The following is a 22,732-nucleotide window of genomic DNA, read 5'->3' as shown; positions in this document are numbered from 1 at the left end:
AGTGAGTATTTCAGGCAGTAGTCGGCAACAGATCAGAGTGGCAAAGGTACAGAGTCGTAAGGCTAAATCAGAGTGAGTGTTCAGGCAGAAGTCGGCAACAGATCAGATTGGCAGAGGTACAGAATCGTAAGGCAGAGAGTAATCAGAGATACAGGCAAAAGGTCATACACAGTAATATTCAATACAGGGGCGTCGCTAGCCCTATTTTGGGGGGGGGCACGTGCCCCCAATCTGTCCTGGGGTGCCACGGATCTCTTCCCCAGGGGTGCCCGCAGGGCCGCACCTGGGCGGGTGCATTGCACCCAGGCTGCCCGGCCGCCGCTCACCCCCTCTGTCCGCGGCTCCCTCCAGCCGCCGCCACTTCACTCAGACCTCGATCAGGTGGCGACCAATCGTGCGGGCGCTTGGACCCAGCGCCCGCACTGATATGCGAAAGTGACATCACTGCCGCATATAGAGCGGGTGCGTCCGGCGCCCGCTCGTATTGGTCGGGTCGTCGCTGATCCTGAGGTCTGCGAGTGCGAGGTAAGGGGGGAGCGGCGGCGGCGGGGGCTCCCTGTCACTCACTCACTACCTAAAGGGGCTCCCTGGCACTCACTAACTACCTAAAGGGGCTCCCTGGCACTCACTTACTACCTAAAGGGGCTCCCTGGCACTCACTCACTACCTAAAGGGGCTCCCTGGCACTCACTCACTACCTAAAGGGGCTCCCTGGCACTCACTCACTACCTAACCCTGGCACTCACTCACTACCTAAAGGGGCTCCCTGGCACTCACTCACTACCTAAAGGGGCTCCCTGGCACTCACTCACTACCTAAAGGGGCTCCCTGGCACTCATTCACTGCCTAAAGGGGCTCCCTGTCACTCACTCACTACCTAAAGGGGCTCCCTGTCACTCACTCACTACCTAAAGGGGCTCCCTGTCACTTACTATCGGGGTCCCTGTCACTCACTACCTAACTGGAGGCGCCTGTCACTCACTAGCTAACCTGGGGGTCCCTGTCACTCACTACCTAACTTGGGGGGCTACCATATTAAGGGGGCATTCTGCCTATTTATGTGAAATGCTGTCTATTTATGTGCCTCATGACTGCTGAATTTGTCTTGTTGGGAGCCTTATGATTTGTTGGGGGCCTCAAGATTGCTATATTTGTCTTGTTGGCGGCCTCATGATTTGTTGGAGGCCTCATGATTGCTGAATTTGTCTTGTTGGGGGCCTCATGATTTGTTGGAGGCCTCATGATTGGTGAGTTTGTCTTGTTGGGGGCCTCATGATTTGTTGGGGGCCTCATGATTGCTGAATTTGTCATGTTGGGGGCCTCACGATTGCTGAATTTGTCATGTTGGGGGCCTCATGATTACTGAATTTGTCATGTCGGGGGCCTCACGATTGCTGAATTTGTCATGTCCGGGGCCTCACGATTGCTGAATTTGTCATGTCGGGGCCCACACGATTGCTGAATTTGTCTTGTCGGGGGCCTCATGATTGCTGAATTTGTCTTGTTGGGGGTCACATGATTGCTAACTGCGAGACTATGGGAAAAGCTGAATCTTTATCATATGAGACAATAGCATTAAACCTACTTTTTTAGCTTTTTAAAACAGAAAATAAAACTGGGAGGTTCTAAAAATTGAATACATTTTTCAGGAGTAGGATGGATGAAATTGTTTATCTTCACAGTTTATTTTCAACTTGGATTTTCCATAATGTTCATGTATGAGTTAAAACGTTTGTACAGTATTTAGTTTAAATTGCTGTTGCCACTTTGCGATAGATAAGTGACTTTTGGGTTGCAGTTTGGGCACTCGGCCTACAAAAGGTTCGCCACCACTGTCATAATCTAATGTCCCACCATTGCTAGGTTCATGTAAATCTGTCTCCACCCGTTACCACACCTATATTCTGGTCCATGGCCCACCCATTTTTCGGTGCGGCGCGATAAGCACGCCGCACAACGTGATCCTCATATTTTTGGCACGCTAGCTGCAGTGTGCTGAATTCTGCTGCCTACAGTATGTACAGTATACGCTGTTCTCTAGTGCCTGCACTGTGTGCTGATTTACCTCCAGTGTGTACAGTGTAAGATGTTACTCTGTGCCTTTACTGATTATAAACCAGCTGTATTGTATGCTGATCCCTGCCACTTTCAGTATGTACAGTATTAGCTGTAAAGCCTGGTGCACACATACAATTTTGATTAGTCAATTTTAGCTCTGTTCATAAAATTCATTGTCTGTTGGCCTACTTACTGCACGCGGGTGGTAAAATTGGGGGTCAGTGATTGACCAATCAAAATTGTATGTGCGTATACATCTTTGATCTATGCCGATACTGATTGTAAATTATCTAAATAAAGGACAGGGGGCTCCATCCAATATTTCGATGGGCAGGCCCGTTATCTGTAGCTTACACCGCTGCTAAGTTCATGTACATTTGGCCCCACCCATGGCCACGCCCACTCACCTCATGGCCACGCCCATGGCGCGCGCCGCATATACCTCCCCTCCAATGACCCGCCCTAAGCGAGTCAGCCAATCAGCAAGGAGGAACGGCGAGCAGAAGTCAGCTGACCGGCAGATCAGCTGACCTGTCTCCTAAGCGCATAAAGATCTTGCCGCTTGGTGCGCACGCGTGCTGATCTGCACCGATGCAGTGGAGAGAGACCAGTTCTGCCAGAAGGAGCGAAAGGCGCCCGTGAGGACGCGGCCGTAGCCGTAGTGACGTCAGGCGCAGAAGCGGCGGCTGTGCCGCTTCCCGCTGCAGAGGTAACCAAACTGTTTCTGACAGTACAATCACACTTCCAGGAATTTTTGACTGTGGCCATCTTGTGGCCAAATAGTAAAACTACACCCACATCCATTTTTTATTAACTAAATACATTTTTTTACATAAAAAATTAGCTGTTTACTTCCCACACCAAAAATTACCCAACTAAAATTTTTAATAAAAAAAAAATACAATAAAAAAAACACAAAAAAAACATAAATAGTTACTTAAGGGTCTGAACTTTTTAAATATGCATGTCAAAGGAGTATGTTAAAGCGGACCCAAACCACACATTTTTTTTTAAATTCAAAATATTTAGTTGCACCACTCTGACACATACAAAGATAAATAAACACTCCTTCAAGCCTATGAGCATTTCAATGCATGCTTTTCACCCATCTCTTTTCATAACTAGAGTTATACAGGTGGCAGCCATTAGCAATTCCTCCATTGCCGGACACCATCTACTCCAGCAATTTGCCGGATTTTGTCCCGGCAATATGAAAGGAAGGGAGGGGTTCCTCCAATAAATGTAAAATATTTTATATTTGTCATCATGCAGCTGAAAAAAGGCTGCTATTTATTATTATAATTTAGAAAATAGATTTTATTTCTGAAATCTTGTATTTTTAATTTGGGTCCACTTTAATATATTTTTTTAAATTATGGGCTTGTAAATAGTGATGTACACAAATTGAAAAAATGCACCTTTATTTCCAAATAAAATATCGGCGCCATACATTGTGATATGGACATAGTTTAAATGGTGTAATAAGCGGGACAAATGGGCAAATAAAATACATGGGTTTTAATTACGGTAGCATGTATTAATTTCAAACTATAATGGCCAAAAACTGAGAAATAATGATTTTTTTCCATTTCTTTCTTAATATTCCTGTTAAAATGGATTTAGAATAAATTAATTCTTCGCAAAATGTATCACCCAAAGAAAACCTAATTGGTAGCGGAAAAAAACAGCATATAGATCAATTCATTGTGATGAGTAGTGATAAAGTTATTGGCAAATGAATGGGAGGTGAAAGTTGCTCTGATGCAGAAAATAAACAATCTTGTGGGCTTAAGTGGTTAAAAAACATTTTCTCTTCGAAGTATTCAAAATCATCTGTTTGTTTCGCGGACACATGGATTGGGCGTTTTGAAATACTGGACTCATTGGCAACCAAATACAATTTGCTTATTATATCAAGTGAGGATTTGGCTCAATTGTTGGACTGTGGGTTACCTTTTTGGTAACTATCTTTTTGCTACTGTAATTTACCTCCTGGATTGTCACTATAAGAAATTGCAATTGTAAACTTTATTGTGTGATGTAAAACTACTATTCATTGAATTCTGCTTGTGCTAGTATTTACAACAAATATGAGTCTTTCTCAAGTAGGGTGATGCAAGGCATTTTGGGTGCTGACACTCTCACGTCAGGTTAATAGATCGCAATCTTCGTATGGTATGCAGATCCACTGCTCAACCCGTTTGCTCCGGGGGACCAGGTCCTGCTGTCTTTGCTCTGTAAAGTGTTACACCTTCTTCCCATCTTTACAGCCATGCTTAAGCAATCAGATGGGACAGCAGAGAAGGGTATTTAGCCTCATGGGGTGGATATGTATCTTTGTGTTTCCTTGACTCGCTTTGTCAAAATGGACCAAGATATGTATCTTTGTGTTTCTTCGACACGCTGTAACATTCTGTGGAGATGCAGCTGCACGCGCACAGACGGGACCTTTATGCGGTCGGCTGACGTCAGAGGATACGCTCGGCAGCTCGGATTGGCTGATGGGCGTGGCCAAGGGGTCTCCTCCACTTCTTAAGCCTCAGAGAATCACTTGCAAACTGTCTGCTGTTGCGAATGCTTCGTGTGAGCACTCAGACCTTAGTTAGTTCCGGTGTGCTTTGATCTGGGAGGAAACCAGGGATTTCACACAAGACTAGGAATTGATATTACTACTGTTATTATTGCTTGATTATTTGTGTATGACTCTGGCTCTCTTCTGACTACTCCTACGCTATAAGATTCTGTACTTTCGCCCATCTGATCCTGTTGCTGACTCTGCCTGAAATACCTCTATCCTTCTGCTTGCCAATTCTGTACTGTATCCTCCTGTCTGTTGCGGAACCGATCTGTCTGACCACTCTACTCACTAGTGAGCCCTTGTCACTGGTGAGGTTCCTTACTGATAAAACCCACCAGCTCCTCTGGTGAGGTTCTGCCAAAACTTATCAGTATTACTGTTGCACCAAGCACTGTACACTTGCTATTACCTTGTTTGCTATACTTGCATTATTGGTGATTCTGCAGATCACCATATAATCAGGTATAGTGTCTGATTTATTGGTGATACTGCAGATCACACAATAATCAGACTTCTGTTTGCTACACAAATCGTTACACAGGCTTTGTCAAAATGGACCAATGAACTTATTTTGATTTCTATGTCAGTTCAACCCCACCCCATAAGGCTAAATACCCTTCTCTGCTGTCCCATCTGATTTCTTAAGCATGACTGTAAAGATGGGAAGAAGGTGTAACACTTTACGGAGAACAGCCAGCAGGACATGGTCCCCCGGAGCAAATTGGTTTCGCAGTGGCTCTACATTCCATACGAAGATTGTGATCTATTAACCTGACGTGAGAGCGTCAGCACCCAAAATGCCTTGCAACACCCTATTTGAGAAAGACTCATATTTGTTGTAAACACCAGCACAAGCAGAATTCATTGAATAGTAGTTTTATATCACCCAGTAAAGTTTACAATTGCAATTTCTTTTAGTAACAATCCAGGAGGTAAATCAGCAAAAAGATAGTCACCAAAAAGGTAACTCACAGTCCAACAATTGAGCCAAATCCTCACTGGATATAATGAGCAAATTGTATGTGGTTGCCAATGAGTCCAGTAATTCAAAATGCCCAATCCATGTGTCCGCGAAACAAACAGACGATTTTGAATATTTCGAAGGGAAAATGTTTCTTAAAGTCCCGAAAATGACATTCTGGAAGAGAATTCAGAATGCCATTGCTATAAGGCTTGCTAAACTTAGTATAGCAACTCCAAGGCTGAGAATGGGAATGACGTGTGCGGCGCTGTTTGTCGGGGCAGGGATCAAGCGTGTGGCGTTCTCCATCTTTCGTTGGGTATCAAGAGGATATGGTGTTTTGGGAGTAACGAAAGGTTATTATTTATGGTTAATTAAGATCATTAACCACTTGCCGACCGCCTACTTCATATTGGCGGCGGCAAAGTGGCAGCCCCAGGACCACGTAACGCAGAATGGCGTCAGGTCCTGGGGCACTCTTTGGCCGGGGATCGCGCGCTGGGATGCGCGCGCATCCGCCGGCAATAGGCTCCGCCCACCCGCGACGTCAACCCGCCGGCCAATCGGAAGCGCCGGCGGGTTGTTAACCCGACGATCGCCAGATAGGAAGCGTATAATACGCTTTGTAATGTTTACAAAGTGTATTATACAGGCTGCCTCCTGCCCTGGTGGTCCCAGTGTCCGAGGGACCACCAGGGCAGGCTGCAGCCACCCTAGTCTGCACCCAAACACACTGATCTGCCCCCCCCTGCCCCCTGATCGCCCACAGTACCCCTCAGACTCCCCCCTGCCCACCCCCCAGACCACCGTTTGCACACAATCACCCCCCTAATCACCCATCAATCACTCCCTGTCACTATCTGTCAACGCTATTTTTTTTTTAGTCCCTAAACTGCCCCCTACTCCCTCCTGATCACCCCCCCCCCACCCCTCAGACTCTCCCCAGACCCCCCCAGACCCTCCCCCCCCTGTGTACTGTATGCATCTACCCCCCCTGATCACCTGTCAATCACCTGTCAATCACCCGTCAATCACCCGTCAATCACCCCCTGTCACTGCCACCCATCAATCAGCCCCTAACCTGCCCCTTGCGGGCAATCTAATCACCCACCCACACCAATAGATCGCCCGCAGATCCGACATCAGATCACCTCCCAAATCCATCGTTTACATCTCTTCTCTCCTCTAAACACCCACTAATTACCCATCAATCACCCATCAATCACCCCCTATCACCACCTGTCACTGTTACCCATCAGATTAGACCCTTGCGGGCACCCAATTACCCGCCCACACGCTCAGATTGCCCTCAAACCCCCCCTTATCGATTCGCCAGTGCATTATTTACATCCGTTCTTCCCTGTAATACCCACTGATCACCTGTCAATCACCCCCTGTCACTGCCACCCATCAATCACCCCCTGTCACTGGCACCCATCAATCAGCCCCTAACCTGCCCCTTGCGGGCAATCTGATCACCCACCCACACCAATAGATCGCCCGCAGATCCGACATCAGATCACCTCCCAAGCGCAGTGTTTACATCTATTCTCTCCTCTAAACACCCACTAATTACCCATCAATCACCCCCTATCACCACCTGTCACTGTTACCCATCAGATTAGACCCTTATCTGCCCCTTGCGGGCACCCAATCACCCGCCCACACGCTCAGATTGCCCTCAGACCCCCCCTTATCAATTCGCCAGTGCAATATTTACATCTGTTATTCCCTGTAATAACCCACTGATCACCTGTCAATCACCCATCAATCACCCCCTGTCACTGCCACCCATCAATCACCCCCTGTCACTGCCACCCATCAATCAGCCCCTAACCTGCCCCTTGCGGGCAATCTGATCACCCACCCACACCAATAGATCGCCCGCAGATCCGACATCAGATCACCTCCCAAGTGCAGTGTTTACATCTCTTCTCTCCTCTAAACACCCACTAATTACCCATCAATCACCCCCTATCACTGTTACCCATCAGATTAGACCCTAATCTGCCCCTTGCGGGCACCCAATCACCCGCCCACACCTCAGAACGCCCTCAGACCCCAGCCCTGATCACCTCGCTAGTGCATTGCTTGCATCTATTTCCCCCCTCTAATCACACCTTGAGACACCCATAAATCACCTCCTGTCACCCCCTAGCACACCTACCCATCAGATCAGGCCCTAATTTGCCCCGTGTGGGCTCCTGATCACTCGGCCAAACCCTCAGATCCCCCTCAGACCCCCTTCCGATCACCTCCCCAGTGCATTGATTGCATCTATTTTCCCCTCTAACCGCCCCCTGAGACACCCATCAATCACCTCCTGTCACCCCCCTAGCACTCCTATCCATCAGATCAGGCCCAATACATCCTGTCATCTAAGAGGCCACCCTGCTTATGACCGTTTCCACAAAATTTGCCCCCTCATAGACCACCTGTCATCAAAATTTGCAGATGCTTATACCCCTGAACAGTCATTTTGAGAAATTTGGTTTCCAGACTACTCACAGTTTTGGGCCCGTAAAATGCCAGGGCAGTATAGGAACCCCACAAGTGACCCCATTTTAGAAAGAAGACACCCCAAGGTATTCTGTTAGGTGTATGATGAGTTCATAGAAGATTTTATTTTTTGTCAAAAGTTAGCGGAAATTGGATTTTTATTGTTTTTTTTCACAAAGTGTCATTTTTCACTAACTTGTGACAAAAAATAAAATCTTCTATGAACTCACCATACCCCTAACGGAATACCTTGGGGTGTCTTCTTTCTAAAATGGGGTCACTTGTGGGGTTCCTATACTGCCCTGGCATTTTAGGGGCCCTAAACCGTGAGGAGTAGTCTAGAAAACAAATGCCTCAAAATGACCTGTGAATAGGACGTTGGGCCCCTTAGCGCACCTAGGCTGCAAAAAAGTGTCACACATGTAGTATCGCCATACTCAGGAGAAGTAGTATAATGTGTTTTGTGGTGTATTCTTACACATACCCATGCTGGGTGGGAGAAATCTCTCTGTAAATGGACAATTGTGTGTAAAAAAAATCAAAAATGTGTCATTTACAGAGATATTTCTCTCACCCAGCATGGTTATATGTAAAAATACACCACAAAACACATTATACTACTTCTTCTGAGTACGGCGATACCACATGTGTGACACTTTTTTGCAGCCTAACTGTGCTAAGGGGCCCAAAGTCCAATGAGTACCTTTAGGATTTCACAGGTCATTTTGAGACATTTGGGTTCAAGACTACTCCTCACGGTTTAGGGCCCCTAAAATGCCAGGGCAGTATTGGAACCTCACAAATGACCCCATTCTAGAAAGAAGACACCCCAAGGTATTCCGTTAGGAGTATGGTGAGTTCATAGAAGATTTTATTTTTTGTCACAAGTTAGCGGAAATTGATATGTATTGTTTTTTTTTTCACAAAGTGTCATTTTCCGCTAACTTGTGACAAAAAAAAAATCTTCTATGAACTCACCATACCCCTAACGGAATACCTTGGGGTGTCTTCTTTCTAAAATGGGGTCACTTGTGGGGTTCCTATACTGCCCTGGCATTTTAGGGGCCCTAAACCGTGAGGAGTAGTCTAGAATCCAAATGCCTCAAAATGACCTGTGAATAGGACGTTAGGCCCCTTAGCGCACCTAGGTTGCAAAAAAGTGTCACACATGTGGTATCGCCGTACTCAGAAGAAGTAGTATAATGTGTTTTGGGGTGTATTTTTATACATACCCATGCTGGGTGGGAGAAATCTCTCTGTAAATGGACAATTGTGTGTAAAAAAAAATCAAATAATTGTCATTTACAGAGATATTTCTCCCACCTAGCATCTGTATGTGTAAAAATACACCCCAAAACACATTATACTACTTCTCCTGAGTACGGCGGTACCACATGTGTGGCACTTTTCTGCACCCTAAGTGCGCTAAGGGGCCCAAAGTCCAATGAGTACCTTTAGGATTTCACAGGTCATTTTGCGACATTTGGTTTCAAGACTACTCCTCACGGTTTAGGGCCCCTAAAATGCCAGGGCAGTATAGGAACCCCACAAATGACCCCATTTTAGAAAGAAGACACCCCAAGGTATTCCGTTAGGAGTATGGTGAGTTCATAGAAGATTTTATTTTTGTCACAAGTTAGCGGAAAATGACACTTTGTGAAAAAAAACTATTAAAATCAATTTCCGCTAACTTGTGACAAAAAAAAAATCTTCTATGAACTCACCATACTCCTAATGAAATACCTTGGGGTGTCTTCTTTCTAAAATGGGGTAATTTGTGGGATTCCTATACTGTCCTGGCATTTTAGGGGCCCTAAACCGTGAGGAGCAGTCTTGAAACGAAATTTCTCAAAATGACCTGTGAAATCCTAAAGGTACTCATTGGACTTTGGGCCCCTTAGCGCAGTTAGGGTGCAAAAAAGTGCCACACGTGGTATCGCCGTACTCAGGAGAAGTAGTATAATGTGTTTTGGGGTGTATTTTTCCACATACCCATGCTGAGTGGGAGAAATATCTCTATAAATTGACAATTGTGTGTAAAAAAAATAAAAAAATTGTCATTTACGGAGATATTTCTCCCACCCAGCATGGGTATGTGTAAAAATACACCCCAAAACACATTATACTACTTCTCCTGAGTACGGCAATACTACATGTGTGGCACTTTTTTGCAGCCTAACTGCGCTAAGGGGCCAAAAGTCCAATGAGCATCTTTAGGCTTTACAGAGGTGCTTACAATTAGGCACCCCCCAAAATGCCAGGACAGTGAACACACCCCACAAATGACCCCATTTTGGAAAGTAGACACTTCAAGGTATTCAGAGAGGAGCATAGTGAGTCCGTGGCAGATTTCATTTTTTTTGTCGCAAGTTAGAAGAAATGGAAACTTTTTTTTTTGTTTTTTTTGTTACAAAGTGTCATTTTCCGCTAACTTGTGACAAAAAATAAAATCTTCTATGAACTCACCATGCCTCTCACTGAATACTTTGGGATGTCTTCTTTCCAAAATGGGGTCATTTGGGGGGTATTTGTACTATCCTGGAATTTTAGCCCCTCATGAAACCTGACAGGTGCGCAGAAAAGTCAGAGATGCTTGAAAATGGGAAAATTCACTTTTGGCACCATAGTTTGTAAACGCTATAACTTTTACCCAATCCAATAAATATACACTGAATGGTTTTTTTTTTTATCAAAGACATGTAGCAGAATAACTTTCGCGCTCAAATGTATAGGAAATTTTACTTTATTTGAAAAATGTCAGAACAGAAAGTTAAAAAAGTCATTTTTTTGACAAAATTCATGTCTTTTTTGATGAATATAATAAAAAGTAAAACTCGCAGCAGCAATCAAATAGCACCGAAAGAAAGCTGTATTAGTGACAAGAAAAGGAGGTAAAATTCATTTAGGTGGTAGGTTGTATGACCGAGCAATAAACCGTGAAAGCTGCAGTGGTCCGAATGGAAAAAAAGGCTCTGGTCCTTAAGGGGTTTTATGACTGCAGTCCTTAAGTGGTTAAAGGACTTTTTACGTGGTTGCTTTTTTATTTCATTTTAAAGTTGACCCAAAATAAAAATACAAGATTTCAGAAATAAAATCTATTTTCTAAATTATAATAATAAATAGCAGCCTTCTTTTCAGCTGCATGGTGACAAATATAAAATAGTTTACATTTATTAGAGGAACCCCTCCCTTCCTTCCATATTGCCGCGACAGAATCCGGCAGACTGGTGGAGTAGGTGGTGTCCGGCAAAGGAAGAATTGCTAATGGCTGCCACCTGTATAACTCTAGTTATGGAAAGAGAAGGGTGAAAAGCATGCACTGAAATGCTCATAGGCTTGAAAGAGTGTTTATTTATCTTTGTATGTGTCAGAGTGGTGCAGCTAAATATTTTGAATTAAAAAAATGTTTGGTTTGGGTCCGCTTTAAGTCTTTGTGGAAATGTTCCGAGCGTGGTAAATATTTTGGCGATAAAGGAAGCCTTGTCAAAAATGAGAGAACTCACACTGGTGAGAAACCACCTTTATGTGCTGAGTGTGGGAAATGTTTTGACACAGAAATCACAGCCTGCCAGGCCCGAGAGATCTCACACTGGCAAGAATGCCTTTTCATGTGCTGAGTATGGGAAATGTTTTACATAGAAATCAGTGCTTGCTTTACATGGCAGCTTTCACACTGGAAATAAGCCATATTCAAACTGTGAGTGTGCGAAATGTGTTGGGCATAAATCACTGCTTGTCAGACATGAGAAATCTCACACTGGTGAGAAGCCCTATTCATGTGGTGAGTGTGGGCAATGTTTTGCACAGAAATCAGTTCTTGTCACACATGAGAGGTCACACACTGGTGAGAAGCCCTATTAATTTGGTCATACATTAAAGTGGAACTGAAATGTCCTGAAAAAATAAGAATTTCACTTTACCTGGGGCTTCTGCCAGCCCCCTGCAGCTGAAATGTGCCCATGCCGTGACATACTGATAATCCATTCCCCTGTCGCAGCTCACTCGGCAACAGTAGCGTGAACAAGGATGCGTGTGGCCAGGGCCATGCAGGCACAGTGAACACCGCCTGTAAGACATGAAAGTGAGCTGCGGCAGGGGAACCGAAGATCGGTATGTCACTTCGCGGGCACAGGTCGGCTGCAGGAGACTGGCAGAAGCCGCAGGTAAGTGAAACTATTATTTTTTTTAGGACATTTCAGTTCCGCTTTAAACCTTGTCATACAGAGAGATGTCACACTGGTGAAAAGCCCAATATGCTGAGTGCGGGAAATGTTTCTAGGGTAATTCAATGCCTATCAGACACTTGTGTTCAGTGTTGGAAATGTACTGGCTATAAGTGTTACAAAACACTGTTAACAGTATATACAAAACGGTGCACCAGTCCTTGCTATTCGGCTTTAGTACCCTATTGCTCTCTGAGGAAGCAGTAACACCATGAAACGGCTGTAAGGCCGGTATCTTTGCCTATTGTCCTATCTGGTATACCTGTACTGATTCATCTTCAATAAACCCGAACAGCAAGGATTGGTGCTCCGTCTTGTATCTCCTGTTATACACTGAAAAGTCTACATTTGAGCACAGCCTTGAGGCATTGGTGAACAGCGTTTATCTGTCAACCAAGCATTTAGTGCCGACCATCTAGCTCTCAGTAACAGATATTGCCTGTGATTAGGGATGTCCAAACATCGCAAAACGATTGTTTATGGTGAGACCCATCGACATTAATGGCAGCCCAACTTCTGAAACCTTCAAGGACATCTTTGCAGCCACAATATATTTTAAAAAGATGTACAAAGAGTCCAAAACCGCAGACAGTGGCATGTCAAAGGGGAATCTAAGGCAAAATATTCAGCAAAAAATACGTATTTTATGCAAACGCTTTTTAAAATGGATTTTATAGAGCTGTACACCTATAGATATATTTTGGAAAAGGGTAAGGGGTATGTCAGTACCCCCATACTCATTACACCATGGTAGGGGACAGGAATATCGGGATCCCATTCTTACAGGGGACTCAAAGGTGCCATCATGAACCCCTACCCCTGGTGTTGACGCACCCACCTGCTCCTGGGCACCAGAGGTGGAGAAGAGCCCATTGTCCATGGATTGGACAAGGGCTCTGGGGAAGGCTTGGCTGCCCCTTTCTCCCAGAGCCCTCCCCCATATCATGGACCATGTGTGTTGGTATAGCTCAGGCTGCGGAGCCCCATGTGGCCATGGCTCCGCAATCTGGCTATCCCAGCCTGCATGGGTGACAAAGGGTGAAAGAGGCTTGGGAGGGGACACACCACATCCGTTACATTAAAAAAAAATCATGTGGAGTCCCCCCTCCTGAGCTTCTTTAACCCCTTGTCACTCATGCAGACTGGGATAGCCAAACTGCAGAGCTCAGACTGTGTGGGACTCTGCAGCCTGAGCTATACCAGCCCACAAGGTCCATGGTAAGGGGTGCTCTGGAAGAGAGGGGCAGACAAGCCTCTTCCTCTCCACCAGAGCCCTTGTCCAATCGAGGGATAAGGGTCTCTTCTCCACCTCCAGTGCTGAGGAGGAGGTGGGGGTGTCGACGCCCTGTGGATGGGGGTTCATGATGGAATGTGGGAGTCCCTCTTTAACCACTTGAGGACCGCCCCCAGCCGATGGGCGGCGGCAAAGTCCGGGCCCAAACGACCGCAATACGCCCATCGGCGGGGGCGGCTGCGGGAGTGGCTATGCGGCGATCGCGTCATTGGTGACGCGATCAGCCGCCGGGGACTCGCTCCGCCCACCGCTCGTAGTAACCCGCCGGCCGTTCGGAAGCGCCGGCGGGTTACTAGCACCCGGATCGCCGCTGCACATATGTATAATAGGCTTTGTAATGTATACAAAGCCTATTATACTGGCTGCCTCCTGCCCTGGTGGTCCCAGTGTCCGAGGGACCACCAGGGCAGGCTGCAGCCACCCTAGTCTGCACCCAAGCACACTGATTCCCCCCCCTGCCCCCTGATCGCCCACAGCACCCCTCAGACCCCCCCCTGCCCACCCCCCAGACCACTGTTTGCACCCAGTCACCCCCCTAATCACCCATCAATCACTCCCTGTCACTATCTGTCAACGCTATTTTTTTTTATCCCCCCCCCGCTGCCCACTGCCCCCTCCTGATCACCCCCCCACCCCTCAGATTCTCCCCAGACCCCCCCCCCGTGTACTGTATGCATCTATCCCCCCTGATCACCTGTCAATCACCCGTCAATCACCCCCTGTCACTGCTACCCATCAATCAGCCCCTAACCTGCCCCTTGCGGGCAATCTGATCACCCACCCACACCAATAGATCGCCCGCAGATCCGACATCAGATCACCTCCCAAGTGCAGTGTTTACATCTCTTCTCTCCTCTAAACACCCACTAATTACCCATCAATCACCCATCAATCACCCCCTATCACCACCTGTCACTGTTACCCATCAGATTAGACCCTAATCTACCCCTTGGGGGCACCCAATCACCCGCCCACACGCTCAGATTGCCCTCAGACCCCCCCTTATCAATTCGCCAGTGCAATATTTACATCTGTTATTACCTGTAATAACCCACTGATCACCTGTCAATCACCTATCAATCACCCCCTGTCACTGCCACCCATCAATCACCCACTGTCACTGCCACCCATCAATCAGCCCCTAACCTGCCCCTTGCGGGCAATCTGATCACCCACCCACACCAATAGATCGCCCGCAGATCCGACATCAGATCACCTCCCAAGTGCAGTGTTTACATCTCTTCTCTCCTCTAAACACCCACTAATTACCCATCAATCACCCATCAATCACCCCCTATCACCACCTGTCACTGTTACCCATCAGATTAGACCCTAATCTGCCCCTTGCGGGCACCCAATCACCCGCCCACACGCTCAGATTGCCCTTAGACCCCCCCTTATCAATTCGCCAGTGCAATATTTACATCTGTTATTCCCTGTAATAACCCACTGATCACCTGTCAATCACCCCCTGTCACTGCCACCCATCAATCACCCCCTGTCACTGCCACCCATCAATCAGCCCCTAACCTGCCCCTTGCGGGCAATCTGATCACCCACCCACACCAATAGATCGCCCGCAGATCCGACATCAGATCACCTCCCAAGTGCAGTGTTTACATCTCTTCTCTCCTCTAAACACCCACTAATTACCCATCAATCACCCCCTATCACCACCTGTCACTGTTACCCATCAGATTAGACCCTAATCTGCCCCTTGCGGGCACCCAATCACCCGCCCACACGCTCAGATTGCCCTCAGACCCCCCTTATCAATTCGCCAGTGCAATATTTACATCTGTTATTCCCTGTAATAACCCACTGATCACCTGTCAATCACCTATCAATCACCCCCTGTCACTGCCACCCATCAATCAGCCCCTAACCTGCCCCTTGCGGGCAATCTGATCACCCACCCACACCAATAGATCACCCGCAGATCCGACATCAGATCACCTCCCAAGTGCAGTGTTTACATCTCTTCTCTCCTCTAAACACCCACTAATTACCCATCAATCACCCCCTATCACCACCTGTCACAGTTACCCATCAGATTAGACCCTAATCTGCCCCTTGCGGGCACCCAATCACCCGCCCACACCTCAGAACGTCCTCAGACCCCAGCCCTGATCACCTCGCTAGTGCATTGCTTGCATCTATTTCCCCCCTCTAATCACACCTTGAGACACCCATCAATCACCTCCTGTCACCCCCTAGCACACCTACCCATCAGATCAGGCCCTAATTTGCCCCGTGGGGGCTCCTGATCACTCGGCCAAACCCTCAGATCCCCCTTCCGATCACCTCCCCAGTGCATTGATTGCATCTATTTTCCCCTCTAACCGCCCCCTGAGACACCCATCAATCACCTCCTGTCACCCCCCTAGCACTCCTATCCATCAGATCAGGCCCAAAACATCCTGTCATCTAAGAGGCCACCCTGCTTATGACCGGTTCCACAAAATTTGCCCCCTCATAGACCACCTGTCATCAAAATTTGCAGATGCTTATACCCCTGAACAGTCATTTTGAGAAATTTGGTTTCCAGACTACTCACAGTTTTGGGCCCGTAAAATGCCAGGGCAGTATAGGAACCCCACAAGTGACCCCATTTTAGAAAGAAGACACCCCAAGGTATTCTGTTAGGTGTATGATGAGTTCATAGAAGATTTTATTTTTTGTCAAAAGTTAGCGGAAATTGGATTTTTATTGTTTTTTTCACAAAGTGTCATTTTTCACTAACTTGTGACAAAAAATAAAATCTTCTATGAACTCACCATACCCCTAACGGAATACCTTGGGGTGTCTTCTTTCTAAAATGGGGTCACTTGTGGGGTTCCTATACTGCCCTGGCATTTTAGGGGCCCTAAAACGTGAGGAGTAGTCTAGAAAACAAATGCCTTAAAATGACCTGTGAATAGGACGTTGGGCCCCTTAGCGCACCTAGGCTGCAAAAAAGTGTCACACATGTGGTATCCCCATACTCAGGAGAAGTAGTATAATGTGTTTTGTGGTGTATTTTTACACATACCCATGCTGGGTGGGAGAAATCTCTCTGTAAATGGACAATTGTGTGTAAAAAAAAAAACAAAAATGTGTCATTTACAGAGATATTTCTCCCACCCAGCATGGTTATATGTAAAAATACACCACAAAACACATTATACTACTTCTTCTGAGTACGGCGATACCACATGTGTGACACTTTTTTGCAGCCTAACTGTGCTAAGGGGCCCAAAGTCCAATGAGTACCTTTAGGATTTCACAGGTCATTTTAAGACATTTGGGTTCAAGACTACTCCTCACGGTTTAGGGCCCCTAAAATGCCAGGGCAGTATAGGAAACCCACAAGTTACCCCATTTTAGAAAGAAGACACCCCAAGGTATTCTGTTAGGTGTATGATGAGTTCATAGAAGATTTTATTTTTTGTCACAAGTTAGCGGAAATTGATATGTATTGTTTTTTTTTTCACAAAGTGTCATTTTCCGCTAACTTGTGACAAAAAAAAAATCTTCTATGAACTCACCATACTCCTAACAGAATACCTTGGGGTGTCTTCTTTCTAAAATGGGGTCACTTGTGGGGTTCCTATACTGCCCTGGCATTTTAGGGGCCATAAACCGTGAGCAGTAGTCTAGAATCCAAATGCCTCAAAATGACCTGTGAATAGGACGTTAGGCCCCTTAGCGCACCTAGGTTGCAAAAAAGTGTCACACATGTGGTATCGCCGTACTCAGAAGAAGTAGTATATTGTGTTTTGGGGTGTATTTTTACACATACCCATGCTGGGTGGGAGAAATCTCTCTGTAAATGGACAATTGTGTGTAAAAAAAATCAAACAATTGTCATTTACAGAGATATTTCTCCCACCCAGCATGGGTATGTGTAAAAATACACCCCAAAACACATTATACTACTTCTCCTGAATACGGCGGTACCACATGTGTGGCACTTTTTTGCACCCTAAGTGCGCTAAGAGGCCCAAAGTCCAATGAGTACCTTTAGGATTTCACAGGTCATTTTGCGACATTTGGTTTCAAGACTACTCCTCACGGTTTAGGGCCCCTAAAATGCCAGGGCAGTATAGGAACCCCACAAATGACCCCATTTTAGAAAGAAGACACCCCAAGGTATTCCGTTAGGAGTATGGTGAGTTCATAGAACATTTTATTTTTTGTCACAAGTTAGCGGAAAATGACACTTTGTGAAAAAAAACAATTAAAATCAATTTCCGCTAACTTGTGACAAAAAAAAAATCTTCTATGAACTCACCATCCTCCTAACGGAATACCTTGGGGTGTCTTCTTTCTAAAATGGGGTAATTTGTGGGGTTCCTATACTGTCCTGGCATTTTAGGGGCCCTAAACCGTGAGGAGTAGTTTTGAAACGAAATTTCTCAAAATGACCTGTGAAATCCTAAAGGTACTCATTGAACTTTGGGCCCCTTAGCGCAGTTAGGGTGCAAAAAAGTGCCACACATGTGGTATCGCCGTACTCAGGAGAAGTAGTATAATGTGTTTTGGGGTGTATTTTTTCACATACCCATGCTGAGTGGGAGAAATATCTCTATAAATAGACAATTGTGTGTAAAAAAAATAAAACAATTGTCATTTACGGAGATATTTCTCCCACCCAGCATGGGTATGTGTAAAAATACACCCCAAAACACATTATACTACTTCTCCTGAGTACGGCAATACCACATGTGTGGCACTTTTTTGCAGCCTAATTGCGCTAAGGGGCCAAAAGTCCAATGAGCATCTTTAGGCTTTACAGGGGTGCTTACAATTAGGCACCCCCCAAAATGCCAGGTCAGTGAACACACCCCACAAATGACCCCATTTTGGAAAGTAGACACTTCAAGGTATTCAGAGAGGAGCATAGTGAGTCCGTGGCAGATTTCATTTTTTTTTGTCGCAAGTTAGAAGAAATGGAAACTTTTTTTTTTTGTTTTTTTTGTCAAAAAGTGTAATTTTCCGCTAACTTGTGACAAAAAATAAAATCTTCTATGAACTCACCATGCCTCTCACTGAATACTTTGGGATGTCTTCTTTCCAAAATGGGGTCATTTGGGGGGTATTTGTACTATCCTGGAATTTTAGCCCCTCATGAAACCTGACAGGTGCGCAGAAAAGTCAGAGATGCTTGAAAATGGGAAAATTCACTTTTGGCACCATAGTTTGTAAACGCTATAACTTTTACCCAATCCAATAAATATACACTGAATGGTTTTTTTTTTTTTATCAAAGACATGTAGCAGAATAACTTTCGCGCTCAAATGTATAGGAAATTTTACTTTATTTGAAAAATGTCAGCACAGCAAGTTAAAAAAGTCATTTTTTGCCAAAATTCATGTCTTTTTTGATGAATATAATAAAAACTAAAACTCGCAGCAGCAATCAAATTGCAGCAAAAGAAAGCTGTATTAGTGACAAGAAAAGGAGGTAAAATTCCTTTAGGTGGTAGGTTGTATGACCGAGCAATAAACCGTGAAAGCTGCAGTGGTCTGAATGGAGAAAAAGGCTCTGGTCCTTAAGGGGCGAAAAGACTGTGGTCCTTAAGTGGTTAAGAAGGGGAACCCCAGATAATCGCCACCTCCCCAGGTGAAATGAGTATAGTGGTAATAATGTATCCCTTACCCATTTCCGCAAAGAGTTAAAATGGAATAAAAACAAAACCATGAAAAAAGTCCTTTAATGATCTTAATTAACCATAAACGCTTACCTTTGCCTACTACCATGATAGTATCCTAGGAAGTGATCCAGCGCCATATCCTCTTGGTACCCGAGGAACAACGGAGAACACTGCAAGTTGATCCCTGCCCCAATGACCAACGCATCCATAATTGAGGAGCTGGGTGGAGGACATCATCTCTTCCAGGGGTCCCACATGTGCACCACTGCAGTTTGAGAACCGCTCTTTGAAGATTCAATGCCCTGTGTGATTTTACCAAGGATTACTCCAGGAGCTGTCCTTGTGCTGTGGTGCGCCTCTGGAAAGCTGTAGTCATCAGAATTTTGCCTTACTGTTGAATTATTTCTGCGACACGTGTAGTATAATACTTATTACTTTCAATTAAACTCTCCCGATTTTAAACTTGCTCTTTGACTTTTATATAGTACAAACACTTTAGCTGCACTTTGTTGTACTACAAAATGAACTTTTCCATTTTACCAGTAAATGCATACATATAAAATGGTACTAATGGCTGCACCAGATCTGGTACATTGAGAAAAATGGGTCATTTTATTTTATCTAGCCCTGTGCAGAACATTAGTTAGTTTTCTTTTTGTTTTCAAGGGTTGAAGGACCCATTAGTTTCTATCCCTGGGTAGGTTATTTTATGCAAAAGATTGTCTCTGGATGGCATGACAGCATGTCATTGTGCTGGTATATCTATAAAGTGGATAGGTAACGCATTTTCAAGGGAACAAAGTCATGTGATATTTATTACCCTTAAGTCCTCCCACTACCCATTTAGGACACATGTATCTCTGTGTTTCCTCCACTCGCTCGATCAAAATGGACACATTAACTTATTTTGATTTCTAAGTTCCACTGCTTTACAGAGCACAGACAGCAGGACCTGGTCACCTGGAGCAAACGGGTTGAGGAGGGGCTCTGTAATCTGTACAAATAGCCTAGATTGCAAAGCTCAAGTACGGGGTGATAGAGTGAAAGGCTCTTCTTCTTTTTACTCAAAGGGAGCAAGTGTTTTCCCATATGGTTAATAGCCCTCCAGCTTTAAACTCTACATCTGAAAAATGTTATAGATATATGCTCATTTACAGTACGTGACTTATGACACTGCAGGAAAATATGCTCTGCAAATTTGCCTTCGACCCTATCTTTTGGCAGAAGAGTTACTGATTTACAATATCCTCGTCTACTTAGTTTTGACTTCTCCCCTTCTGCAGCATGATAGACAATGGACAGGATACTTTTACTGCACTTCAGATTGTGTGCAAGGGAAGCTGAGAGCAAGCTGATATTCACAGATATCTCCCATCCCTCTCCCTTTGTCAGAAATATAGTCTGCTTGGCTATGGCTGTTGATATTTTGTATCTTGCATTCAGAGCGCAACTCACACAATCGCATGCCATTTGCATTGCCGTGTTGTGCTGCTAATCCTATTCTCTACAGTGAATGGGTCAGTACTGCATTTTGCCAAAATGTGTGCAGCAGTGTGCTATTGCAATGCACAGCATTCGCAGCGCATAAAGTGTGACCATGAAACATGTACTTCTATGTAGTGCTGATGTTCTTGTGTATCACACACCATACACGTTGTTGGAATGTGCATGGCAACATGTATAGTGTGAACGAGGTCTTACAGATGAAATGGCAACAAGGGGATTAAAGTGAACAGGAACTCACCTTAGAGTGGAGAAAATTTCCTTATTCAAGGAAGTCTGGCAAGTTGGTATTGTGAATGTTAAAGTACATGAATTGGACTGTGAAGGCTTCTGAAGCAACTGAGTTATTTTCTGGGTGAGCGCTGTACCAGCTCTATGGATGAGAAGAACACAACAAGAAAATGTATACAGTGGGACCCTAATAAAATATATCTGACTAGCCGGCCTGCGGCATAGCATACGCCGCATAATTATTAATGCGTGAAGACTTCCTGATAGACGCCTGCACCCAGGGCTGGTCCTACACTTTTCGCCGCCCCCGCCCCAGCCGTGGTTGGGGGCCGCCGAGCTGGAGGGGGTAGCGGGCAGGAAGGGGGGTATTGGGCACAGCAGCGGGGAGGGGGGTTGGACTCCCCCCCCCCCTCACCTGGGTCCCCCCATCTGCGCTCCCCGTCAAGCTTAAATTCAGCTGCAGTCATCCCCGACCGCTGTCTCTGAATTTAACCTTGAGGGGGAGCGCAGATGGGGGGACCCAGGTGAGGGAGGGGGGTCCGACCCTCACCACTGGGGCGGCGAAAAGTCTAGGACCGGCCCTGGGTGCAGGGCGCTACTTCTTTTTGCTCCAAGGTTGAAGCACGTAGCATATTATATATATATATATATATATATATATATATATATATATATATATATATAGATAAGTAATAGTAATAAAGATTCCAAGTATTATAAGCATTAACTGCTATTTTTTTTGTCTTATGCTGGGAATACACGACTCGATTCTGAGCCTTTTAGATAGCTTAATAGATAATTTCCGACATGTTCGATCTCCAGCCTGATTGTTTCGCCGCTCGGTTCCACATTGAAGACCAGGGCCGGATTTGTACTTTCCAGCGCCCTAGGCCGGCTGTCACCAACGGCCCCCCCCCCTCATTCTGTCCAACTCTGACTAGTTTGAACGCCCCCCCCTCTGTTTTGCTGCTTTGCCCCGTTCAACAAAGAACAGTGCATGCTCTGTCCACTCCATGTAATTTTGCGCACCTGTCTGCATGCACAGCAGGCGATAGTGTTCTGGGCTTGCATACTTCAGAAATGATGCTCATGTATGAGCACTCAGCAGCACTTGTCAAGTACACATACCCATAACACTCCCTCGGCTCCTGTGCACATGCATACAGGAGCGCAAAATCACAAGGAGCCCCAGTGGACAGCGCTGCTTCTTTGTCCTCTGTGCGACTAGCTGCAGTCAGAGCCACAAACTGAACAGAGCAGTGCAATGGAGAGAAGCCCATCTAAAACAGAGACCAGGTAAGTAGAAGGTTCTGACACTACACACACTGGCATAGATGTAGTGTAATGCTAGGTACACATGATGCAATTTTCTGACAGACTTACTGTCAGGTCGATTATTTCCATCATGTCTGATCTAATTTCAATTTTTCGATCAATTTGCTGTTCACTTCTATGAAAAAACATTCAGAAAATTGATTGGAAAGCATATCGGACATGTTGGAAATAGTCGATGTGACAGTAAATCTGTCAGAAAATTGCATTGTGTGTACCCAGCATAAGCTCAGGTGTACTTTACACAGTGACAATTTTGCACTTAAGATAGATCTTAAAATCAGTCAGCAGGAAGTTTTGTAACAGAATAACACTTTTTATTGGCTAACCAAAAGAAAAACAGTGAGAGACGTCTTCAGACTTTTACTGTGTACAAGATGTTAGGCACACAGCTATATATACAGTCAGCAGGAGATCC

The 22,732-nt window shown here is 45.4% G+C and overlaps 1 long non-coding RNA gene across 1 annotated transcript in view; it reads right to left on the bottom strand.

The window, feature by feature from the left end:
* The window catches only part of LOC137503917 (uncharacterized), a 36,836-nt gene extending 15,716 nt beyond the window's left edge, over nt 1-21,120 (bottom strand). The window contains exon 1 of the long non-coding RNA XR_011019376.1: nt 20,993-21,120. This is a non-coding gene — a long non-coding RNA (uncharacterized lncRNA). The remainder of the gene's footprint in view (nt 1-20,992) is intronic.
* Nucleotides 21,121-22,732: the final 1,612 nt, after the last annotated feature.

The sequence above is a fragment of the Hyperolius riggenbachi genome, chromosome 4 (genome assembly GCF_040937935.1).
Source record: "Hyperolius riggenbachi isolate aHypRig1 chromosome 4, aHypRig1.pri, whole genome shotgun sequence".
NCBI lineage: Eukaryota > Metazoa > Chordata > Amphibia > Anura > Hyperoliidae > Hyperolius > Hyperolius riggenbachi.
Note: the sequence above shows the minus strand (reverse complement) of the source record. Positions and strands in the feature narration are given on the sequence as shown.